The following is a 22,840-nucleotide window of genomic DNA, read 5'->3' on the forward strand; positions in this document are numbered from 1 at the left end:
GGAGGGCTAATATATATTTCAGAAAATCATTTTCTATAATTTGAAGCTCATCTGCAGACACATAGCCCCAAACTCCAGCCCCGTATGTAGCCACGCTCATGCATTTAGCTTGATAGATCTTCAAAATCACAGTAGGGGCGGGCTTGCCCAGTTTCCTAGAGAATGAAGTCAATGCTGATGTTGTGCGTTGGAACTGCAATTTTTTACTTGATATGGCAGGTTTCCAGGACAGATGTTTATCAATGAGAATACCTAGATAAGGGTAGGTGTTGGCAGTTTCTAACCTGGTCTTCTCAATAAAGAGGGATTTGCATTTTTTGACTTTCTTGCCAATATTCATAACGAAAGTCTTGGACTTATTAACTGTGAGAACAAGAGAAAGCATGAATTGGCAGTATTTATCTAGTTGAGTCTGAAGTTGGTTGGGTGTCCTTGCTAGGATGACTGAATCGTCTGCATACAGTAATGCAGGGATTGGGCGGGAGTTTATGCAGGGAAGATCTTTGCTATCAGCTAGCATCGCTTGCTCCAGTCCATTAGTATAGATGTTAAATAGGAATGGAGCAAGGACGCATCCCTGCCTTACGCCTTTTGTGATGTTAAAAGATTCAGTAAGCTCCCCTTTAGTGCCGTATCTCACACAAGCTTTTGCATCCGAGTATAGCTCTCGGAGGAAATTCAGCAGTGCAAGATCTATGCCCAAATTATTCAAGATCGCCCATAACTTGGAATGAATTACGCAATCAAATGCGGAACTCAAGTCCACATAGACTAGGTAAAGATTACCGCCTTTGGCCCCGGCATATTTGCCCATAAGTAAAGTCAGGTTTAAGGCCTGTTCCACAGTGCCCAGACCCTCCTGGAACCCAAACTGTAAGTCGGTTAAGATCTTATTCTCTGTGGCCCAGTCCCTTAGTCGCTCCAGGATTAGTCTGCCGGCGACCTTGCCTAGAGAATCCAAGAGGGAGATGGGCCTGTAACAGGCTGGGTTGTCCCGATCTCCCTTTTTAAATATGGGTAGGAGCACAGAGGTGGACCAAGAATCAATAAGGCCGATCTTAGTAACTGCAGACATGACCTGCATGACAATTGGAGACCAAAGATCTATGTTGCTCACAAATATGTCTAAGGGGACCCCGTCAGGACCGGGCGCTTTACCGGTCTTTGAGGAAGTCAGTGCTGCGGTCACCTCCACTAGATCGAAGTGGAGGTCAATAGGGTAGATGTTGTTACTAGTGACAGCTTCCGCAACTAGTCTAGGAGCCTCGGTTATCAAGGTATGGTCCCCGAAGATCTGCGAGTAGTGTGCTACCCATTTATCAGCGGGTACTGCCACATCAAGATGTTGTATAGCAGTTTCATCAGCTAGGAAAGGGGCCTTGACTGTTCTCCAAAACAAGGTGGAGTCCTTGGTTAGAGTGCTCTGATGTAATTGGGCCCAGAGATTGTTTTTTATTTCCCGTTTACGGGATTGTTGTGCCATCTTATAGTTTTTTCTTAAGGAGGCGATTAGGGGCTGGTCCCTGGCCTGATTATGTAGAGCGTTTTTTAATGCACGCTGAGCTTTACGGCAACGGGAGTCAAACCACCCTCTGGAATCCTTATCGTTGTCATGAGTCTTATGTTGGCAAGTAAGCTCTTGTCTGATGACTTCTAATATTTTGACAAAGCTGGAGAGGATCAGCTGGGAGGAAGATGACGTCTCCAAGCAATGATGAATTAAAGGAAGGGTTTTTTGGATGATCTTACTGGTGATCTCTGTGGGATTGATCATCGACCACTTGACAGTGTAGCCGTTAATTTTACTCATCTCCAGGGTGTGCTGCGCTAAGAGACTTGTTTTTGGGCGGGCTGAGGATGGAGTGTTTAATACTATGGTGATGCTATTTGAGTAGTGGTCACTTGAGGAATCGGTGCCAGTTATAAATTGCTTCAGTCGGGTGTTTAGGGATTGGGAACATAAGATAAAATCAATGATTGTGGTAGATCCTCTACCGTGGAAAGTCGTCTTGAACTCTACAGCAGGACTCACTAAAATGTTCGCGAATTCAAGTTCTAGTGCAAAAATACAAGTGTTGAATGCGTGACCAACTGTACTGTGGGCAAAGTGGGCCAGAGGGGCTTCGTGCTCGTCTAGAAGCCCGCAAATACCTTTGTTATAATTGTTACACAAATAAACATTGAAGTCCCCACCCCACACAACGTAACATTGTAACTGTTGATTCATGGCTTTTTGATCTTGTAAATATAGAGTAATTTCCGACAAAGATTTTACACAGTCGCTAGGCGGAGAGTTGTTGTACATATTGATGAGATAGTAACAAGAGTTATTGTCAGGAACTATTTTGAGGATTTGGAAAATTGACGAGACCAACGGAACTTCCATGATCGTAAAAGGAATTAAGTTGGAGGTATAGATGGCTAAGCCGCCCTTGCATCTTCCATGAGCGGACGGTAAGGCAGGAAGATGAAATGTTTTGAAGCCCTGGATGTGAATAGGGTCGATTGCCCAAGTTTCTTCTAGGCAGATTAGCTTATATTTATTGGTCATTTCTGTCCAGGACTGGAGATGGATTTTCGACCTTAAGCCAGCTACGTTCCAGTATAAAATTGGAAGGTCCTGGGTTGATGAGAAAGTATAGTCTGAAGACTGGGGTTCAGCTGAGGAGTGTGGGGGTTGGGACAAGGACTGGGTGGTTGTGGCAGAAAGAGAAAGGGTAGAATTGAGCTCACTAAGTTGGGAAATAATAGGTTGTTGGTTCAGAGACGAGTCTGCAGGGGTAGCTGACAAAGTGTGGCACGAATCCTGGTAGGAAGAAGGTGACGGCTGTTGGGTCAGGGGTTGCTGGGGAGGACAAGACTCGGACTGAGTACCATACGGAGATGGCGAAAGAGAGCCAGCCATCCGAGTGCTCTTACAGGGGTCTTTTGGGTTGGGCGAAGCGCTGTTGGAACTGCTGTCTGTTATAGATAGAGTTGGTAGTCAGTCCACCATATCCAGGCAATCGTATCTATTGGATAGTAATGGACCTCTCCAGTTGCTAAAGTGGCCTGGTGGTGGATTGCTAAAGCCGTACCCCGACCACTGATCTCGATCTCTAATTCCGCCCCAGTTTCCTACCCTCGTCCAGGACCATGGAGGACCAGGAGGACCAGCATTACGTCGTGTATTCGGGGGATAGAAATACAACAGTTTGTAGGTGGCTATCCCTTCAGTAAAAGTTTGATCGCCCCAGGAACAAATATGCTCAACTGTGTTGGGATCTTCAAAATTTACTATAATGCAGTCGCCCTGAATATTTTTTGGGATGTTGCCTAACCAAGGCACTCTGCGTACTGTAGTAACTCTGTTGTCCATAAAGGTTGGAAGCGGTCTATTATTGGACAACCAGTAGGTTACTTTATTTTTTAAAGACCAAACCGGTTCATCTTGGTTTGGGGGGAGTTCCGGAACCCCAGTCATTATTACTACATATGGAGAGGCCTCGGGTGGGAGATGGATAGGGGGAGTCCTTCTCTTACGGTTGTTCGGAATGATGTTGAATCTAGTAGAGTTATTGGGTTGGGTGGGAGCAGAAGTAAGGGCTGTAGAGGTAGGAAGGGAAGAAGGAGGGTTTGGTTGGGAGGGTACTGGTGGATTAGGATTGGTTACAGGGCGGGGCGGTAAGGAGTTAGAGGATTTTGGAAGTGGTTGCGGCTTGTTTGTAGGTGCTGAGGAATGATTTTGTATTGGCTTCTCAGAGACTTTTTGTTTATTAGGGTTGGGATTCTGCACAGAGGTTACAGGCTTTAACGCTTTGGCGTTTGAAGCATTTGAAGTAGTGGGCCTGCCTTGCGCCAAATTGGAATCCATCTTGTTTCCTTTACTTTGGGTTAGTTCAAGAGACAGTTGGGTTAGTTGAGACTGAACCATGTGTAAAGCCTTTTCTATGGGTTCCAAGTGGGATTTAAATAAATCACCAATTCTGGTGAGCAGTAGGCTGTCATTACTATATATGTTGGGTGTAAGGTTACCATTTACCATATCTCCTCCGCTGTCATAGCTACTTGAGCTGGTACAGCTGGTATTCGGGTTAGCAGAGATAGAATCCACTATGTGTACATTTGACAGTGAAGGAGAATGGTGGAGGGATAAAGGGTTAGGGATTTGCGGGGAAGAGTTAGAGGCAAGAGGAGTTATAGGGATAGTTGTAGCAGGAGGAATGATGAAATGGTGGGACTTAGTGATAGTCTTCTTCTTTAGTTTTTTGGGAATTGCTCCTTCACGTATACCCCTAGCCATTGAGGAAGAAGGGGTGTTATCTAATTGAGTAACAAAGATAACAGGAGTTTTTTCAAGGGAGAGATGGGATTCAGACAAGTCTAAAGATGCAGAAAGGTCCACCGTACAGGGAACGGTGTGCGTTTCTGCATGCACTGTCACTGGGGGAGGTAGATCAACAGGACGTAAGGGGTTTTTTGCAGTGGCCAGTAAGCCCATTGAGGAGCGTCTGGCAATCATCAGGTCCTGTGAGATCCTCCGGTCTAGTAGGATAATACCCTGCTCAATAGCATCGTTAGCTTTAGTTATAAATTGGTCAATTGGCCCAATGACCTCACCAGCGGATTGAGCCTGCTTTTTAACAGTATTCCTGGTGGTTCTCGGGGACATTGTACCGTAAGATTTGTTACAATAGTAAAGTACAATGAATTTTCTAAGGCCAATAACAGAAAGTCAACGATACCTGAATAGATGTAATGTCAGTGGCAGAATATAAAAACAGGCTACAAATTGGGTGGCCCAGTCCAGTCCTGCCCGGTCTTGAACGGGCTTAAACGGGCCCGCCCTTGACCCGGGCTTCGCCCGCGCTTCTCCCCGCGCGCGTCCCGCGTTGCGTTTGGGGCTGATCGGTTTATAGTAAGCCAATTAGGGGGCGTGGCCACCTGGGGAAGAGGCACCAGCTGTTAGATGTAGAGGCTGCTGGTCCTCGCAGTCCCCCGGTGAAGCCAACAGGTAGCCCTGAGGTCTAGTGCACGCTGGGAGCGTGCAGGCTGTCCGCCGATTGCGGAGAAGCTCCCACCAGCGGCGCGACCTTTCCTGCGCAGAGTGATTGATGATGAGCCCTCCGGGAACAGCGTTCTGTAATCCTTCCTTCTGGCAAGTGGAGTGTTTAAAAATGAGCGGCACCCGCGAAGCGGGTGTCGCGAAAAGTAAGTAGGCAACTGAAGAGGGCGTGGCCACCTGGGGAAGAGGCACCAGCTGTTAGATGTAGAGGCTGCTGGTCCTCGCAGTCCCCCGGTGAAGCCAACAGGTAGCCCTGAGGTCTAGTGCACGCTGGGAGCGTGCAGGCTGTCCGCCGATTGCGGAGAAGCTCCCACCAGCGGCGCGACCTTTCCTGCGCAGAGTGATTGATGATGAGCCCTCCGGGAACAGCGTTCTGTAATCCTTCCTTCTGGCAAGTGGAGTGTTTAAAAATGAGCGGCACATTAGACTTACTTAACTTGAACTACTTTTATTCTGGATATTTTATTCTCAATATTGTGGCAAATCGCTATTTTAGGGTCAATATTCAGGGTGCACGTCTGATTTTAGGTGGCCTCTGCACTTTGGTACTCGGAAATACGATAGCTACAGGTATGTTGTATTCACTACTCTGGTCAATCAAAAACAGCAAGTAATTGCTACAATGTTAATCAGATAATGCTTAAAATCTTACATAATCGATTAAGCTGAATCTTGCATTATTATTTGCTGCCACTGGGTGTAAAGGGGAATCAGCTCCATACACAGCTCTGCCATGCTGTCTTCTGTGAGTGGAATCATCACATTTATTTTCAAATTCAAGTCAGACATAGGGATCCTTTCCTAGCGTTTGTTCGCTCTCTGGAGTACCAACAGCACAGCGATTCACCTCTATAGCCACAGGCTAAAACATGGGTCTCTTTTAAATGCGTGAACAGTCTGTACCTGTTCCCAAGATGTCTTGGAGAGTACCTAAAGAGAATTGTATAAGTCTACCTCACATTGGAAATTCTGGGGCTTATTTATGAGCCCTTGCATCTCTTTTGCGCCGCGGTGCGTCACTTTATGTGACGCACCAGCGGGGTAAAAGATGCGCCATGCTGCGTCATATTTACAAAGTGACGCATCTAGGTAGATGCGTCACTTTGTAAACCCCTGCGTCACATTATACCTGTGCCAGGAATAATGTATGTAGGAGGGGCGTTGTGACGGAAGGGACGCAGTGAAATCTATGAGATTTCACTGCATCACTTCTAGGACGCAAATGCGTCAATATCTTACACCTGACTCACAGCAGACGGAAGACTGATGCAGGCACATTCACATGGGGCTTGTCTCATGTGAAAGGACACATTGCTGGAGTTGCGTCACTTTTGTGACGCACTCCAGCAATACGTCACTTTTGTGACACATTCCAGCAATGCGTCACTTTTGTGCCTATAGGTATATCAGAAATACTGACGTATCTGTAACTCCTTGCGACATGATGCGTCATACTGGAAATATGACGCATCCAGCATTTCGCTAGGAGGGCGCAATGAAAAGTGACGCATCGCTGTTTTTATGCAGCGATGCGTCACTTTTCATAAATGAGGCTCTCTGTTTTCCAGATAAAATGGCCCATGCATACTATTGCCAAACAAAGTTATAAAACACAATAAATAAAACTACACAAGAATTAAAAAAACACCATGAATCTGCAAACTGCAGTAAATCCCATAATATTAAACCTCACGGAAGGGCAGAGGCTAGAGTTCACAGGTCACAACCTATAGGTCCAAAATCAAAAGCCGAAACAGAATAGTGGCCGTCAATTACAGTGTATATTCTACAAGAAGCTATGTGGCCGGAAGATTGACTTGGACTGGGAGAACTCTACTTGTCTTCAAACCTGGTACATGACATTAGGATTTAGATTCCTGCCTCTCGCGCTATTAAATGCATAGTGGAGTCAAGACCTGTTGCCCTTGTGATCATCAAACGCCTGAAGATGAGAACCACTTGTTGTTCCTTTACCCCTTTTACTCCTGTTACAGAACAGATGGAGTGCTCGGATTCCAATGCAATTAAACATAGTATCCAGAAGAGAGGCACTTTATGTATGCAAAAGCACTTGAGGACTGAAGATTCAATTCTGAGTGGCCTATTATGTATGCCAATCCTGCAACCAAAGGAAAACGATAATAGATATTCTCAAGTAGTGTTCTAGCATTCAACCACGACATTATTTTAGGCTGATTTAAATCTTAGCACATGCATTTTGGAATCCCTTGTTCTGATAGCAATCCAATAATGACATACTGCTTTTTAAAGCAGATATTTACAAATTCTCTGCTTATGTGTATTTCATTTATGAAACGTTGGCTCCAATGTTGAAAATGAGCCGTTTTTTATTTTCTCTAGGTATTTCTGTTTAAATACGTTTCCTGGAGAGATTGTCCACAACATTTTACATGATGATGATGACCAGTTTGAAGAATAGGCCAAGAGCTGTGCTTTTGATGAACCTGCTGTAGGAAAAGGACAAGAGGTATGTTTGTGCATCACTTTCAAATGTCATTCATCATGCCATCTGGCATGCGGTGCACACTTTAAGGCATCAAAGTGTGTTGATGCCACACATCTTCCCACCTCATGAAAGCCCATTAATATGAGGTCATGCTGACGCACCAGCAGCCTGATCACCCATTTCACTGTCCCAGCAAGATATGTCCTATGGAAGGATTAGACTGTATGACCGCCAACATTTTTCAAAAGCCAGTATCCAATTTAAACCGGGCACTAATATTCTGATATATTTGGTTTGGCAAAGTGCTGCATTGCAGGATGGGACATTGAGTTCCCCAATGAGATTCAGAGGGGCTGTGAAAGGAACTCTTCCTTTCAGTATAGCGCAAGATGCCTTCAAGTTAAAAGACTTTCCAGAACATACCGAAGCTCACTAGAGGTTTTTTAAAAGCAGAAAAGAAAAATATGTTACTGGACCCTACAAGGGGAATTACGATGCTCATCAGGGAACTCAATGTCCCATCCTGCAATGCGGCACTTTGCCAAACCCACTAATGGTATGCGCAGGAAATAGAAATAAAAGAGAGAGAAATCCCATTTTGAAAAGCAAATGCCTATGATTAAGAAGCTGCAAGCTTCGGGGGCGTGGCTTGTGCGCCGCTACGGAATGGCGGTTTGCGCTTGAGCTCCGAGGCGAGCGAGGGCCGTCGGAGGTTCATCTCCGCTTCCAGTGACCCCACACTCGCAGAAACGGAGCCTCATGTGGCGGAAGGTGCCGAGTGCTGTTTGGAAGTCCTTCCTACGCCCTAGAACTGCTGGTGCCTGTATTTTGTCACTTTGAGGTGGCGCTCGGTGTTTTCTACGAGCGGCCGCCATCTTGTTCTCCTTCACACACGCAGTTCCGAGTTTCCTCACAGACGGAGGTACCATTGTTACGAATCTTTCCGGAATGCGGACAAACAGGTGCTGGTGACTACTATTAACCATTGCAAGCTTATAACGGCTTCTTTTTACATTCTTCATGCTGTGTGGCTTTAAAATGGGACTTTTTTTCTTTTTCTTTTACTTTTCCTTTCTTCAGAGCGCCTCAATTGCCTTTCATTGATACTACCTGCTCTTTGGTAACCTGCTTTTTGGTTTCTTAATTTCTGAAGGCGTACTCTTCATATCGGCAGGGTCCTGACATTATTGTGATGAAATTTCTATTTTTGTGCATGTAAGTCCGCCGATATTTATTACTTTGCAATACCTGCTGGCTGTGTGCTCTCATATTTTTGCTCTTTTCTTTTTTCTTCCCCTTGCCTACTGAGTGCACCAATATCCTCTGGCCTTTTGATTTTCCTCAGTTCTCTGAAGTGGTTGCTTCTTCTACCTTTGTTTTGGAGGCTCTATGGCGGCAAATTGGGCTTGTCGCCGGCTGCTAAAGATACAAAAGAGTCGAAAGCTTCTCTTAAGAGACTCAAACAGGTATCTCCTACACCTGAATCTTCTCAAAAAGATGCTAATTCCACTCTGGAGGCTATTCTGATGCGTCTCAATGATGTACATGACATTGCGCAGTCTACCAAAACTAATACAGATTTACTACAGGTGGAGGTCTCAGCCATCAGGAATGATCTTAAAGCTCTCTCCATTCGTGTCTCTGCCATGGAGACACGTATCAGTGGCGCAGAGGATAATATGCAAAAGCAATCTAGATCTCTTTTACAGTTAGAGCGCTCAATGGCGGCATTGCGGAGAGATCTCACTGAACAGGAGGACCGTAACCGCAGATCCAACCTGCGCATTTTTGGCCTTCCTGAAAAAGCCGAGAAAGGTGCACCATCTATGATTTACTTCTTATATCAATGGTTGCCTTCTACCCTGCAAATTTCTTTTCAAAGAGACTTTGAGCTAGAACGGGCACATCGTGTCCCCACTTTTCGTTCTAAATCTGCTACGCAACCAAGGGCTATCATTTTTAAACCGCTGCTTCATCAGCACACGGAACAAATTTTGGCTCATATGCGGAAGATTAAAGTTGTCTCTTGGGAAGGCCACCGTATCTCAATTTCTCAAGACTTTGCCAGAGACACGGTGATGAGGAGGAAAGGCTTTCTTAATCTCCGGAAGCGTCTATCAGAGATGAATATCCCATTTTCCTTCTCTGGCCCTTCCAAATTTTGCATTACCTTCAAAGGTCGCTCCAGAATCTTCGACGAAACTGCTGACTTGGCCTCTTTTTTAGACAATCAGATGGAACTACAGATGGATCTTCAAATGGAGGCTTCGCTTGTTCCTGGTGCTTCTGGCACTTGATGTGATTCTTTTGCCTTCCTTGTTTTTCCACACCTCTCTTCTGGCCAATAGCATAGACATAAAAAGCAAGTGATTCTGTTTTTTATTTAAATTAAAACTAGATTTAGCAATGTCTAAAATGCCAAAGATGATAGAGAAAGCGTTTACCTTGACGTTGAAATCAAGAGCTTTATCAACAATCTTACCGACTGCATACCAGTAAACGTCAAGGTGAGTGCATGTGAAAAACATGTGTATATCGTTGGCCTTCATCTCTCCGCATTTAGGAAATTTTTTCATCATCTGTGTGTTCATCTTGGACAATTTTTCGGGTGTCCAATATGACGTGTGCAAAGTAAAAAGATGATTTCTCCTAAGAGGTGCAGAAAAAATAATGTGCCATAAAAAGTGCAGGATACTTGCCAAGAATGTTGCACGTCTTTATCCGGAAAGCTTTTCTTCCAAATGTCTTCAGGTGTATCAAAATTGGCCTCATTACCTTTGATCAGGTGCCAGTACCACAATGAGACTTCCTTAAGAATTGTTTTCTTTTGTAGGTTCTCCTCTAACGTACTGCCCGGGTCCAGTATTGTTACTTGTCCTCTGATCCAACTGGCCAATTGGAAATATTTGAATCTTGATAGTTTGTTATTGGTTCTTTCCGCAGGGCGTCCCAGTGTTTAAGGTTCCCATTTTCGAGAAGATCCCCCCACCTCTCTATTCCTGCCTTTTTCAGAGGACTTGCTAGGGCGTCCTTCAGGCATTCTGGAGTGCCCGGCGAGTTCCATTTTGGGGCCAGGGGGCTGTAATACGAAAACCTCCAGACTTTCCTTATCTCTGACCACATTTTATATGCTGATCTTAATACCTTCAGTCTAATTTTTTTTAAAGTATTTAGGATGGCCGAATTTATAAAGACATTGATCGTGATCAGTTACAGCTTTCCAATAGGCAGGAAAGGACTCCCGGGCAAGAAATAAAATCATAATGTTTTTAAGATGAAAGGCTTTATAATACATGGCTAAATCTGGGCTGGCGATCCCACCCCCCGACTTTTCTTTTGACATAGCTTTCTCCAGGCTATTCTTACCCCTTTAGATGCCCAAATGAAGGTATTGATTTCACTCTGTATTTTTCGTATCCTCACAGAATTGAACTCAATAGGGATCGCATTGAATATGAAAGTGAACTTTGGTAGGATAGCCATTTTGATGATATTTGATCTCCCCAGGAATGTAAGATGTAAACAACTCCATGATTTTAACAATTTCCTCATTTCTTTGGTTTTAAGATCAAGATTAACTTGTGCCACCTCTTCGATGCTTCTTGGAACTTCATTCCCCAAATATTTGATTTAATTTTTAGACTCAGTCAAGGCTAGTGTTATATTCCAATGCATAATTTCAGGTTTTTAGTGGTTAATTTGATAACCTCCCAAAGTCCGATAATAAGCAATTTATGCCAGCCAGCGATTTGTTCAGGTTACTCGTGTATATCATTAAATCATCAGCGTATAACGCCACTTTCAGAGCCCAACCCTTAAAACTAAAAGAAACAATTTCTTCAGTAGATCTTATCATATTAGCTAAAGGTTCAATGTAAAGGTTGAAAAGGTGTGGAGAAAGTGGGAAACCATGCCTTGTACCTCTTCTGACTTGAAAACCTTTTGAAACTCTTCCATTTACGAGTATTTTGCCTACCTGGGCTGAATATATATTTGTGATGACCCTTGAAAAATGTCCCCCTAAGTCGAAATGATGGATAACCTTTTGAAGGTATGACCAATTTACACGGTCAAAAATTTTTGCTGCATCGAATGTAAAAACCACAAGGGGGACTTTTTCCTTAGTTGCAATATCTATGGCACTAATCAGTTGGTGAGTCAGATCACTTAACTGTCTCCTCCTCATAAAGCCCTTCTGGTCTTGATGGATTAAGTTATTTGAAAAAGACCCAAGTCTTTGTGCCAGAATCTGGGTAAATATTTTATAATCAGTATTGAGGAGTGAGATGGGCCTATATGACTCACATTTAAAAGGGTATTTCCCGGGATTTAATATCAGACAAATAGTAGCTTCATTTCAAGCATTAGGAATCTGATAACCTTCTAGATAAATTGAGTTAAAAAGGTCTGCTAATTTTGGGGCCAACAGCTCTTTCAAAACTAGAGATATCTCAATAGGAATTGCGTCAGGCCCTTCTGCTTTCCCTCTTTTCGAGCTCATGATTACTTGCAGCACCTCTTCAACTGTAATAGCTGCATTTAGGGATTCTCTAGAATCAACATCCAGTTTCGAGAGTTGTGATTTATTTAAATATGCCTCTATCAGGGAGGGTGAAGGGGAAAGGTCTTCTTCATATAAAAGCTTAAAGAAGTCAACAAAAGCCTCTTCTATATCCACCCTTTCTTCTACCTTTTGGTTCCCATTGGCCTTATAAACTGCCAAGATCTTATTTCTATTGGACTCAGTTTTTAGCTTCCATGATAACAGTTTACCGCTGTTTTCTCCGAATTCATAGTTTGATAGGGAACTAGCCTGCCATCTCTTCCACACCCTATCTTACAAATATGATGCTAATTCTTGTTTCCTTTTTGAAATATCTTCCCTTATTTTGCTCTGGCCTTCCTCGTCAAAAGCTATCTCCAACCTCCCTTGTTTCTCTATTATGTCAGTTTCTAACTTTACTAATTTGGTTTTGTTCTCTTTATTCTTAAATGCTGGAAGGCTAATTACGGCTCCTCTAAGAACTGCTTTGAATGCATCCCAAATTACGATCTTAAAGAGTTCCCCCTCATTATTAACTATAAAGTAATTTAGCGTGGTATTTTTTAGCTTGTCTATTATTTCTGGGTCCAATAATAGGGTGAGATCTAAAGTCCACCTTTTCTCACCCAGTATGACCTTAATAGCTAATTCAAGATATACTTGTGAGTGATCTGAGAGATGAGCTGGTGTATGAGACACCTTTTTAACATTAAAGCTCAAAGTCTTGTCGATTAAGAAAAAGTCGATCCTAGATGCGTGTCTATACTTATAATTCCTGTAAGTGAAATTATTTATCATATCGCCTTTAACTCTCCACATATCCACTAAACCCAAATCCTCTTTAAGTCTATTCAGACATTCCCTCATTTTAAGAAGATTTGGAGCCCTACCAGGGGGATGCCTGTTTTTCTAAGATCTAATAGAATATTGAAATCCCCACCTAGTATGATTGGAAGAGATGACGTTAACAATTTTTCGCAAAGGGATTGAAGGGGCGCTGGGTCATCTGGGTTTGGACCATAATATCCGACCACTGATAGTGAAACATCACCCGTTCCTATATAGGCTATGGCCCATCTGCCCCTCAAGTCTGCACTCTCCCCCAGTAATGTTATGTTCGCTGCTTTTTTTATAATTATAGATACTCCTTTAGTGTTGCAGGATTGATTTGTGCAGACACTCTCACCAACCCATTTCTCTCTTTTTATAATATCAAGCCATTCTTCTTTAATAAGATGAGTTTCTTGTTCTATAATATTATCATAACTTTTTAACTTTAGATACTCAAAGATCTTTTTGTCTCCTTGCTCTTAACCTTTACCCATTCACATAGCTAAACTGCATTATTGATCACATTTCTAAACACAACTTTTAATTACTTTCAACTGCTGCATCATTAATTCATTGATTATTACTATATTCATCATAAATATTATTTTGCACTCTATATTTATTACTCAAAAATTTGCTTTACACAAAGCTCCCTGTTCACGATTATTGTAGGGAGCCAAAACAATGGTGTTCATGGGATCGCTTGTGTTAGTAGTGGCTTTTAATGCTAAATGATTTCAAATGGACACTCACTATTTTTTCTAAGGTGTGCTTAAGTGTCCATTTTATTGAGGCAAATCGAAAATCACACGGGATTTAAATATTCAGACCACACCCTATCCGCTATAAATCATAGCCTATGGCCAGTACAGCCAGACCTACTAAACCAAATAAGTGTTTCCTGTCCACTTAATGGAGTTTTTGTCTAGAAAGTGGTTCCATATTATAGAGAACAGTGGTCCCTATTCTAAAAAAATAATAAACAAGGGGAGATAATCATACACTAGATAGAAAGTATGACTTTTGTCCAGCTGGACAAGAATTTATTTTCATAATATATTTCAATAAGTAGCGTTTAAGAAACAATCAATAACAAGTGGGCACAGCCGTGACCCACAAAACACAAGACAGAACAACGAAAGGGATTGGCCAAAAGGCAAGCCAAAATGGCTCTGTATACTTCCATGTTAACCCGAGTGTCTCTCGGGTTAACACAGAAGTAGATGAAGCAATCTGGCTCACCACTACCACAATAATGTGATTGTGCATTTCCCACTGACTGGCGTCCAACATACGCGATTGCGCAGGGATGCTCTGAGACTAAAAAAAGTGGAACTGATACCCTGACCGCTGGCCAAGCAACCCTTACTAACTCAATTGTGAAGGCCCGCGCGCCTCACAGAATTACGTGAGACTCGTTTATAACTCCTGCCATAGAATGTAAAGTAACATAAAAAGGCGCAGTATATAACTGTCAAGACTACAATGTATAATTCTATTGTCCTGTAGATGATGCCTGGTATTTAGTAAGGGCATCGAAACGTCGTCGACACCGAGACACCTTATGCACTAAGATTAAGCTGTATTAGAGTGTGCAATGGTGTTTAAAAGTTGATATATGTCTGTGTAAACTGAGTACAAGTATACAGACCCATTTTGGCTTGCCTTTTGGCCAATCCCTTTCGTTGTTCTGTCTTGTGTTTTGTGGGTCACGGCTGTGCCCACTTGTTATTGATTGTTTCTTAAACGCTACTTATTGAAATATATTATGAAAATAAATTCTTGTCCGGCTGGACAAAAGTCATACTTTCTATCTAGTGTATGATTATCTCCCCTTGTTTATTATTTTTTTTAGAATAGGGACCACGTTTTTTTCAAAAAAGAACTGCAATGGGAACATCAAAGCCCGTTCCTGCAAAGCATGGACTGTAGTGCAGAAAAGGGGTGCATAATGTACAGATCGAGTCACACCTTGTGCCCCCCGCATGCATCCCATGGGCCTAAGGCTACCATTTTAATGACAGGCTCACAGCCATGAAACCGCTGGAGGTGAGGAAACTCGTAATATGCTTAGCAGTGCCGTAGCGGCACCGCCAAGCATACTGCCGCCTCAAGACTGCTGCACCACCGCCAGGGATTGCGGTTCCCAGGCAGTTGTGATGGTATCAAAATGGTTCGACCACCGTAGTCGTAATGCGGTGGTTGGACTACTGGTGAGACAGTCCCCGACTGCTACCACACCTTAACCATGGGCCTGGTGGTCCCATGACCACCGAACTTGTAATCAGGCCCCTAGTATGATTAAAATCCTTTTTTTAGAACCACCATCTTGCTCATCTTCCAAAGTCCACTTCCCACACAGAAATGGTACAACCTAAGAGAAACTTTTAATACTGATGTTTCTTTCATCTCTCTTGTCAATAGGGATATCAAGATAGTCATCCATACTTATACTTGTTTTGGGGATTCCTCCAAATGCGGCTATTCACCCTCTGTCATATTGGTACCTGCAGTTGATCTTTGCTCTTCGCTGCTATATATTTGCAATAGCATCTTTTACTCATCACTGGTGAAAACAAGTATCAGCCTGCAAAAAAAACACTTTGCTTGTCTCATCCACAGACTGCATTGAATTGACCGCATCAACCAAAGTTAAAGATCCAACATTGGTTACCAGTCGATGAATGAACCCATTTTGAAAGGCCGGGCATTGTTCACTGGACATGAGGGATCTACATCTTCTATTCAGCATCTTCTGAAAGCACACATTGACCAACACACCAAAGATCATCTAATCAATATATCAGTTAAATCTGAATAGAGGTCGAAGACAAGCTAGCAAATTAATAAACATAGAAGCCAGAGCTGAGGCAGAGGCCTAGTTTGGCTTTAACATCTGATGCAAAAGAAAATCATGTCCTGTAGAAAAATTATAAAGGCCCTGTTAGAAAAGGTATTGGAGGTAAACCTTGAAGCAGAAAAACATTTAGCAGTTCTTTGTTTTTTAAAAACTGCATTAGAAGAGTCCTTCTTTGCATGTTTAGCCCTGCTCGATTTTGGCTCTACAGCCCCATTGCACCGAGGGCGTAGACGGTGCTGTGCCGTGGGCACGAGTCAGGCTCGAGCCATTCCTGGAGGGCCAACTATTACATTCATCCAACTAGAAACAAGAAGAAATGAAACACTTACTCCACACTTGGGGCTCCTCCCTTTAGACCTCTCTCCCTGCAATCTCAGACATTTTAGGAAACCTTCTGAGAGTCCATAAAAGCCTAAAACTCTCCTCTCCTTCCCTTTTTTGTCCCAAGTAGAAACTCTAACGTTATTGAGACTCATCATTGCTGGCCCTCGTCGCTCTTGCCCAGGTGTAAAAACAGAACTCTTGCTGGAGCCCCCACTACTTCCTTTTGCCCTGTTCAGTAGTAGATGGGATAGAAATACCCAAAAATGAACCAATATAAGTATTTTGCTCATGTTCATTCTATAGGCTTTTCATGAGAATTACTTTCTTTTTCTTATCCCTGGAGATGCTAGATTAATAAATCCATTGCTCACTGGCCAGGCCACTTCATTGCAGGGTCCTTGTAACTGAAACAGAGTTGCTTATTTATCTAGCTCTGTTTGCCTTTACTGTTCATAGAAAGGCTAGTGATGCAGCGGTAAAGCTAGGTTCAATTACTAATTCCATTGTTTGATTTCCAATTTGGTGGAATTCTGCATATCTTTGAATAAAACAGCATTGTTTTGGCACACTGGTATGGAGGATATGGGGCAGCAACTTCCAGGTTCAATTACATTTGATGATATTTGATATGATTTTCATGTGAACAGAATATTTATTAGCAAAATCCCTTGTGGGGTTAATGGCCAAGATGTTTGTAAGGAGAGAGAAAAGAATATTTGTGGCCTCAGTCAAGAAATCTGTTTTCCTGCTGTTGTTATTCAGTATATTAAAATGTTTGCAGATAACTATTCAATCCTTCAAAATAACTGATAACAAGGACTTAATTGATAATTTATGTCATCAAGAATTTGTATTCAGCACTGGATGATATTTGAGCTTGACAAATAAAACAAATCTCTGATGGAATAAAAATAAACTTGGTGGAGTACCCTGTCCTTCACACTCATGGTATGTCAGCCCTATTTAGAGTCATGTGGACCATGTGGACCATCAGTGTTACATCTGCGGTGGCCTCTCAGCTCTGTTAATGGAAAGTTTAGTCCGACAGCCTGACAGAGTTCTGGCTGTTAAAATAAGGGTACCCCACACTTCGGGAGGTGCTCGCAGTAGACCTACAGCCCGAGGCAAGACGCTTGCCTCCTAAATGTTTGAGAACCAACTGACCTCGCCTCCCACTAGAAACTATGGGTTACTCTAGCACTCATGGTGGTCAAAAGGAACATGGCACAACTCTGGGGGGCCCACCAACCGCCAACATTAGGGAAATGACAGACGGATTTTGATTGGTGCATGTTCCGGGAAAAATCAGTATATGTGGCCAGAGGGTGCCCTGGGAAATGGAACAAAGTTTGGGAGCCCTGGAATTCCTACAGGGAAGATATTTGTACTCCCCCACTACCCCTAAATGATGACAAGACTCCTGCAACCCCTTAATGTGGATGTTCCTTTTCAATGCTCAGATTTTCTGTTGTACAGTTCCGGAAATGGAAAGATGGATGGTCTCCTGCTCATGTGGAAAAGTGATGTGTAATGTGGATTTGTTTCTCCATAAAAAAGATTTTTTTTTTTAAAAGGGTACCTACACCACCCACACTATTTAGCTGAGGCTGATAGTCTGATCTTTTTTTCTGCCTGCCATAAACACAAAAATGAAAATAATGAGACAGACCAAAGAAGTAAACTCCCTGAGTGTCGGGGTCATTAGTTATTTGATGTAACATTGTTCCTCTGAAGGTACATAGATCACACTGGGTCATGGTAATCTCTAAATATGGTGGTCCTCTGTCCATCAGGGTAGCGGGCATGATGGAGGACAGAGTACATACCACCAAACCCTAAATCAGACCCTATATTTTGTGAAGAAGAATGTTCCTGAAGAATGTTCCCATGCATTCTTAAGTGCTGTTGTATAAGTCTATCCTTGTTCACATGTATTAGTCAAATATTGCTTTTTTAGAATATAAGGAAAATGACATTTTCTTATTCTACCTGCTCTTACATCTTGGATGGCAGGACTGAAAGTGCACTTACTACAAGCACCTCGAAATTTAAAATTGCTGCTATTGAAAATGACGAACAAGAAGTTATTTGCTCTGGGTGGCCAAAGTTGTGAAACTTTGCCTAACTTGTGACTTTTGTTATAAAGCACACCTTCCAAAAATCTACTACAGTGGGCTACGTAGGGAGAGTGGAGTGCCACCACAGCCAAACATATATTTAGTGGAAGAACCTGCAGACCAAAAAATTGTTTCCCAAAAATACTACAGTAGGTGTGATGAAATGCCGCATTGAGACCAAACCACTCTGGGAATCGTACATGTCTCACATGCTAATAATGACAAGAATTAAGTTGCTGACTTCGAAGCTGGGGAACCAGGTTCGAGTCTAGATGCCGGCTCAACATCCTGTGATTCTCGGCAAATCACTTAATATTCCTGGACCTACCAGAAATTAATCCCTTCCGGCCGTCATGCATCACGGTGGGCGGTGGGCTAGAAGAAACTGTTTTCATAATATTCATATGCCAGTTACTGTGGGGATTCTGGTCACGAATGGAAAAATAAATGTATTGTAAATCTGCTTGGGAACATAGGGCCAGATGTAGGAAAAAGCAATTTAGCGAGTCCTTAATAGCGATTTTTAGGGAATCGCAATTAAGGACTCGAAAAATGCCATGTAAGTAGAAATCGCAATATTTTTTGCGATTCCTTAATATTCTTTAATTGCAAATTTCAAATTGCAATTTGCGAGTCGCAATCAAGGAATACCTTCCCATTCAATTCTACGGGCCTTGAGGCCCATAGGAATGAATGGGAAATGCGCACGCAATTTGCGAGTACCCAATAGGTACTCGCAAATTGCGTGCACAATTTCAAGGGTGCAAGGGTTCCAAAGGGACACCCTGTTGCACTCCTGAAATGTGCATGTGAGCACGTTTGGCGTACATACATGCCCTAAAGGCATGAATGTGTGCCACATGGCACTTTTAAAAAGCAAAAAAGTGGTTATTTGAAAGAAATCGCAAATTAGCACCAACTTGAAGTTGGAGGTTATTTGCGAATCCTTAAGGCAATATCGCAATTTGCAATGCCTACTAGCATAGCATTTAGGGAATCGCAAATTGCGATTCTCTAAATGCTTGCGCAAAATAAGGAAGCGCAATTTTAGTGATCCCTCATTTTGCGAGTAGGTATTTGCCTTTCTACATTGCACACAGCTAAATTGCGATCACAAACGCCGAAATTCACAGAATTTTGGTGTTTGCGATCGCAATTTGGCTTGCTCCATCTGGCTTTTAGACTCCAATTTCTGTGGCTCAGTCCGTTTTTTCCATTGATTTAGGAGATTACCGCAAGACCCATCTTCGTTCTTTCAGGTAGGAGAAACTTGTAATAAAGCAAACTAGGTACTTACTGGCAGACTTTCAGATTTCTTTTATCCTTCGGAGGTGGGCAGTTTATCAAGCTGGTTCAGAAGAAAAGGCTAAAATGTCAAGCTCCTTCTTTGCAATTATGTCTGGCCCCCGGCGATGTTAGATAATCACCTGTTATATATTCTTCCCTGATTTATATTCAGATGTATTTTTTTTTTTAATTCTCTGCAGCTTCCAGGGACTTTGAAATAAAATCATTGTTCAACCCTTTCATGTGCGACCTATTTCTATTGTGCATACGTCGCAATGTCTATTTTACTTTGATGTATATTTAATACATATTTCATCTATTATCATGCATATTTTAATTTACCATATTTCTGACAGCATGAAAGATTTTGAAAATATCAGTGCAATAAAAGTAGGTGAGAAAATACCTTTACTGCTGCCTCATTTAAGAAACGCCAGTTCCAAAACACATTTTCAACTGCAGTGTGTTTTCGCATTCTGATTTATTTATACCACTGAGGCCATATTTTTGAAAGACACTCTCATCTAGAAATACATTGCAGCTGACAACACAGACAAAGGTCATTCAATTTCTCCTCGTATAATTTCCACCTGAAAAATCAAGGGGGCTCTTTCCAGAAAGTTAAATGAGCCTTTGATTTCACATTAAGTTGACATATTCCGATTTCAAAGTTCAGCAATTTCTCAAACCTATTAAAGTTTAAAGTCTTGATTTAGTTCACAGACAATAGAAACTTTAAATCACTCACAAAAACTTTTATTTAATATTTAACAACTTGCTATTGCTAAAAGAAATTAATAGACGAAATGTGCCCCGCACTGAATGACTGCAGCACTTATTATTGTTAAGTGGCAAGTCATCAGAGCCCTCTTTATGTAAACTGGCAGTGGCCGGAGTCTGAAGGTAGGCATAGTTTCCTCTGGATAGGAGCCACCAATCATTATGAAAAGTCTGGTGGGGACCAGTGACTCCCACCAGCAGGAAAGCACTACTGATTTAAACTTCCACCTGGTTTTATGGAGGGACAGACAAGACCATTTGGGAATTGATTTTCATGGACCTTCAGATTCCAATTTAGTATTACCATGGCCACAAATGAAGGATCTACCCTACCCAGGATAAATCTAGAATTTTACAAATCCACTTGTGGATGGTGTATGGAGGATATCCCTATAATAAGCCAATGGGTAAGGAAATTCCACAGGAATATTTTTCCCCTAGGAAGAGCATATAAAAACAAACTTTTCTCCCAATAGAAAACTTTCCATCCAATAGTGAACCATCAACCAAAATATCTGAGCAGATGCAAGAACAGGCCATTTAGTGCTTAATTTGAGCCGGTGGATTCCGGTGCTCAGCACCGGCACTTAATTGTCAACTCCACACCTATGACTGCCCCCCACATGGTGGTGCTGTTTATCTAATTTAGAAATAACACAACAGTTATTTATTAATTCAATAAACATTAGAAATTACTAATTCATGTCACCAAAGCCACTCTCATGGCTTTGTGGTCTGGAAAGGTCTGAACTGCCATAGTTCTAGGAGTGTGTTGGTTAGTTAGTAGTTGGGCCACCACTGTCATTTTCAGCGCTGGCAGGGACAATGTGTGGTGGAAGCTGCAATGGTCTCCAACAAGGACCCTTACACATGTTTTTTACAAATTAAGCACTGAGACCATTCACCCCATTTTAACTCACTCTTCATTTCCTGAAGTTCCTGTGTGGCCGTGATTTACCATCCAGCAGGTTGTCAGCATTTTCACCAGGCAGACCCACCTGTTCATTATGTGTCTAACCACACATTACGATTTTTTAATGCCATTATAACGTACTCTGAGAATTCTCTAGACATACACAGCAGTATAAAGAACAATGGGCCAATTCAAAACCACATGTTGTAATGCTACTTTCTTCAACTTACTTCAACTCGGAGAACTATGAGTGGAAATCCCTACCTCTGCTTTTTCAATGAAGAGATCTCCACAAATGGAAGTCTGCTTTTTAGTAGTAAACACGGGAGAGACCAGGAGGAGTTGTTCTAAAAACAATAATATCTACTACAAAGCAGGAGGGTTTTAGGGAAAAGTAAAAAGGGGTTTGGAAGGGACACTGGATTCTAAATACCTACCCCAAAATATTAAACACATTATTAGCTACAAACTAATCTTCTAAAGTTTTTGCAACCCTAAAGGCGACAAAACAGGAGCAGATTACTCCAGCTCAGCCTTGGAGTATGCCAAGCCCGATGGACACTCACAGGTATTACCACATATTCCATAGGAAGTAATGGAGGCAGTGACTTAAAATAATACCACATAGGAATACATTCAATATATATAAAGTTAATTTGACTTTAAAAATATATAAATGATTACATATATATATATTTGGAATTGAAATATTATGTGTAATTATTACACAATTATTTTATTATTCTAAAACAAAATAATACAGACAAAAAATATAATGAAATTAAACTCTTGGGGGCCAATTTACTAAACACGCAAATTAAGAAATTCTTATGCTTAAGACTCAAAGTAGAATTTAGAATATTAGTTAACTCACTGAGAGCAGACTTCGTTTTTGAAGATTTAGGGGGTTATTAGGATGGCGGACGGTCATAGCCCGCCTGCCACCCTATCGGCTATCGGGACCGCCCGCCACAGTGGCGGGCGCATTCCTCAATTTAACATTGTGGCGGGCGGTGCTCACTACACCGCCCGCCGCAATGTTAAAAAAAATGCAAGCATTTAAATGATTGAAGCGGCAGGCACCGCACGGTGCCTGCCGCTTCGATCATGTAAATGCAGGGGGGGTACCACAGGCACCCCCCGTGTGCCACTCCCCTTTGGCCTTCACTCTGGGGGCCCATAGGGGGCCCCCAGAGTGAACACCGCATTCCTTTCTGTAGCGGCATTGAAAAATGCACATAGTAATATGGCGCCACCATATTACTCGTTTTCCGCCCCGGCCGCAAGGCGACCGGGGCGGGAAACAGGCGGGCGGTGTTTTTCACCGCCGCCGTCCCCCCCGCCATCCTAATATGGCGGGGGGGGGATTTGGGCTTGCGATGTCGGAGGCAATCCGCCCGACATCGGAATGGACCCCTTAATATTCAGACTGCCACTACTGTGCCAGGGAACCGGCGCTTGCCGGGGGTGGTGCAGCAGACAGGGATATTTATAATGCAAGGTGGGACTGGGGTGGTCCGCTATGTACATTACGAGTTACCGCTTGGCCAGCCTTTTCATGGCTGTGAGCCAGCCATGAAAAGGCTGGTGGTGGGGGTACAAATAGGGGCCTAGAAGGCCCCCATGCCACTGACGCCATGGGGATGCATTCTTGGTGGTACAATATGTGCCCTC

The 22,840-nt window shown here is 42.6% G+C and overlaps 1 long non-coding RNA gene across 1 annotated transcript in view; it reads left to right on the plus strand.

Annotated features, from left to right (window-relative positions):
* The window catches only part of LOC144782634 (uncharacterized), a 155,896-nt gene that overhangs the window by 22,668 nt on the left and 110,388 nt on the right, over positions 1-22,840 (plus strand). The window contains exon 2 of the long non-coding RNA XR_013601183.1: positions 7,406-7,532. This is a non-coding gene — a long non-coding RNA (uncharacterized LOC144782634). The remainder of the gene's footprint in view (positions 1-7,405; positions 7,533-22,840) is intronic.

Source organism: Lissotriton helveticus, chromosome 9 (genome assembly GCF_964261635.1).
Source record: "Lissotriton helveticus chromosome 9, aLisHel1.1, whole genome shotgun sequence".
NCBI classification, from domain to species: domain Eukaryota; kingdom Metazoa; phylum Chordata; class Amphibia; order Caudata; family Salamandridae; genus Lissotriton; species Lissotriton helveticus.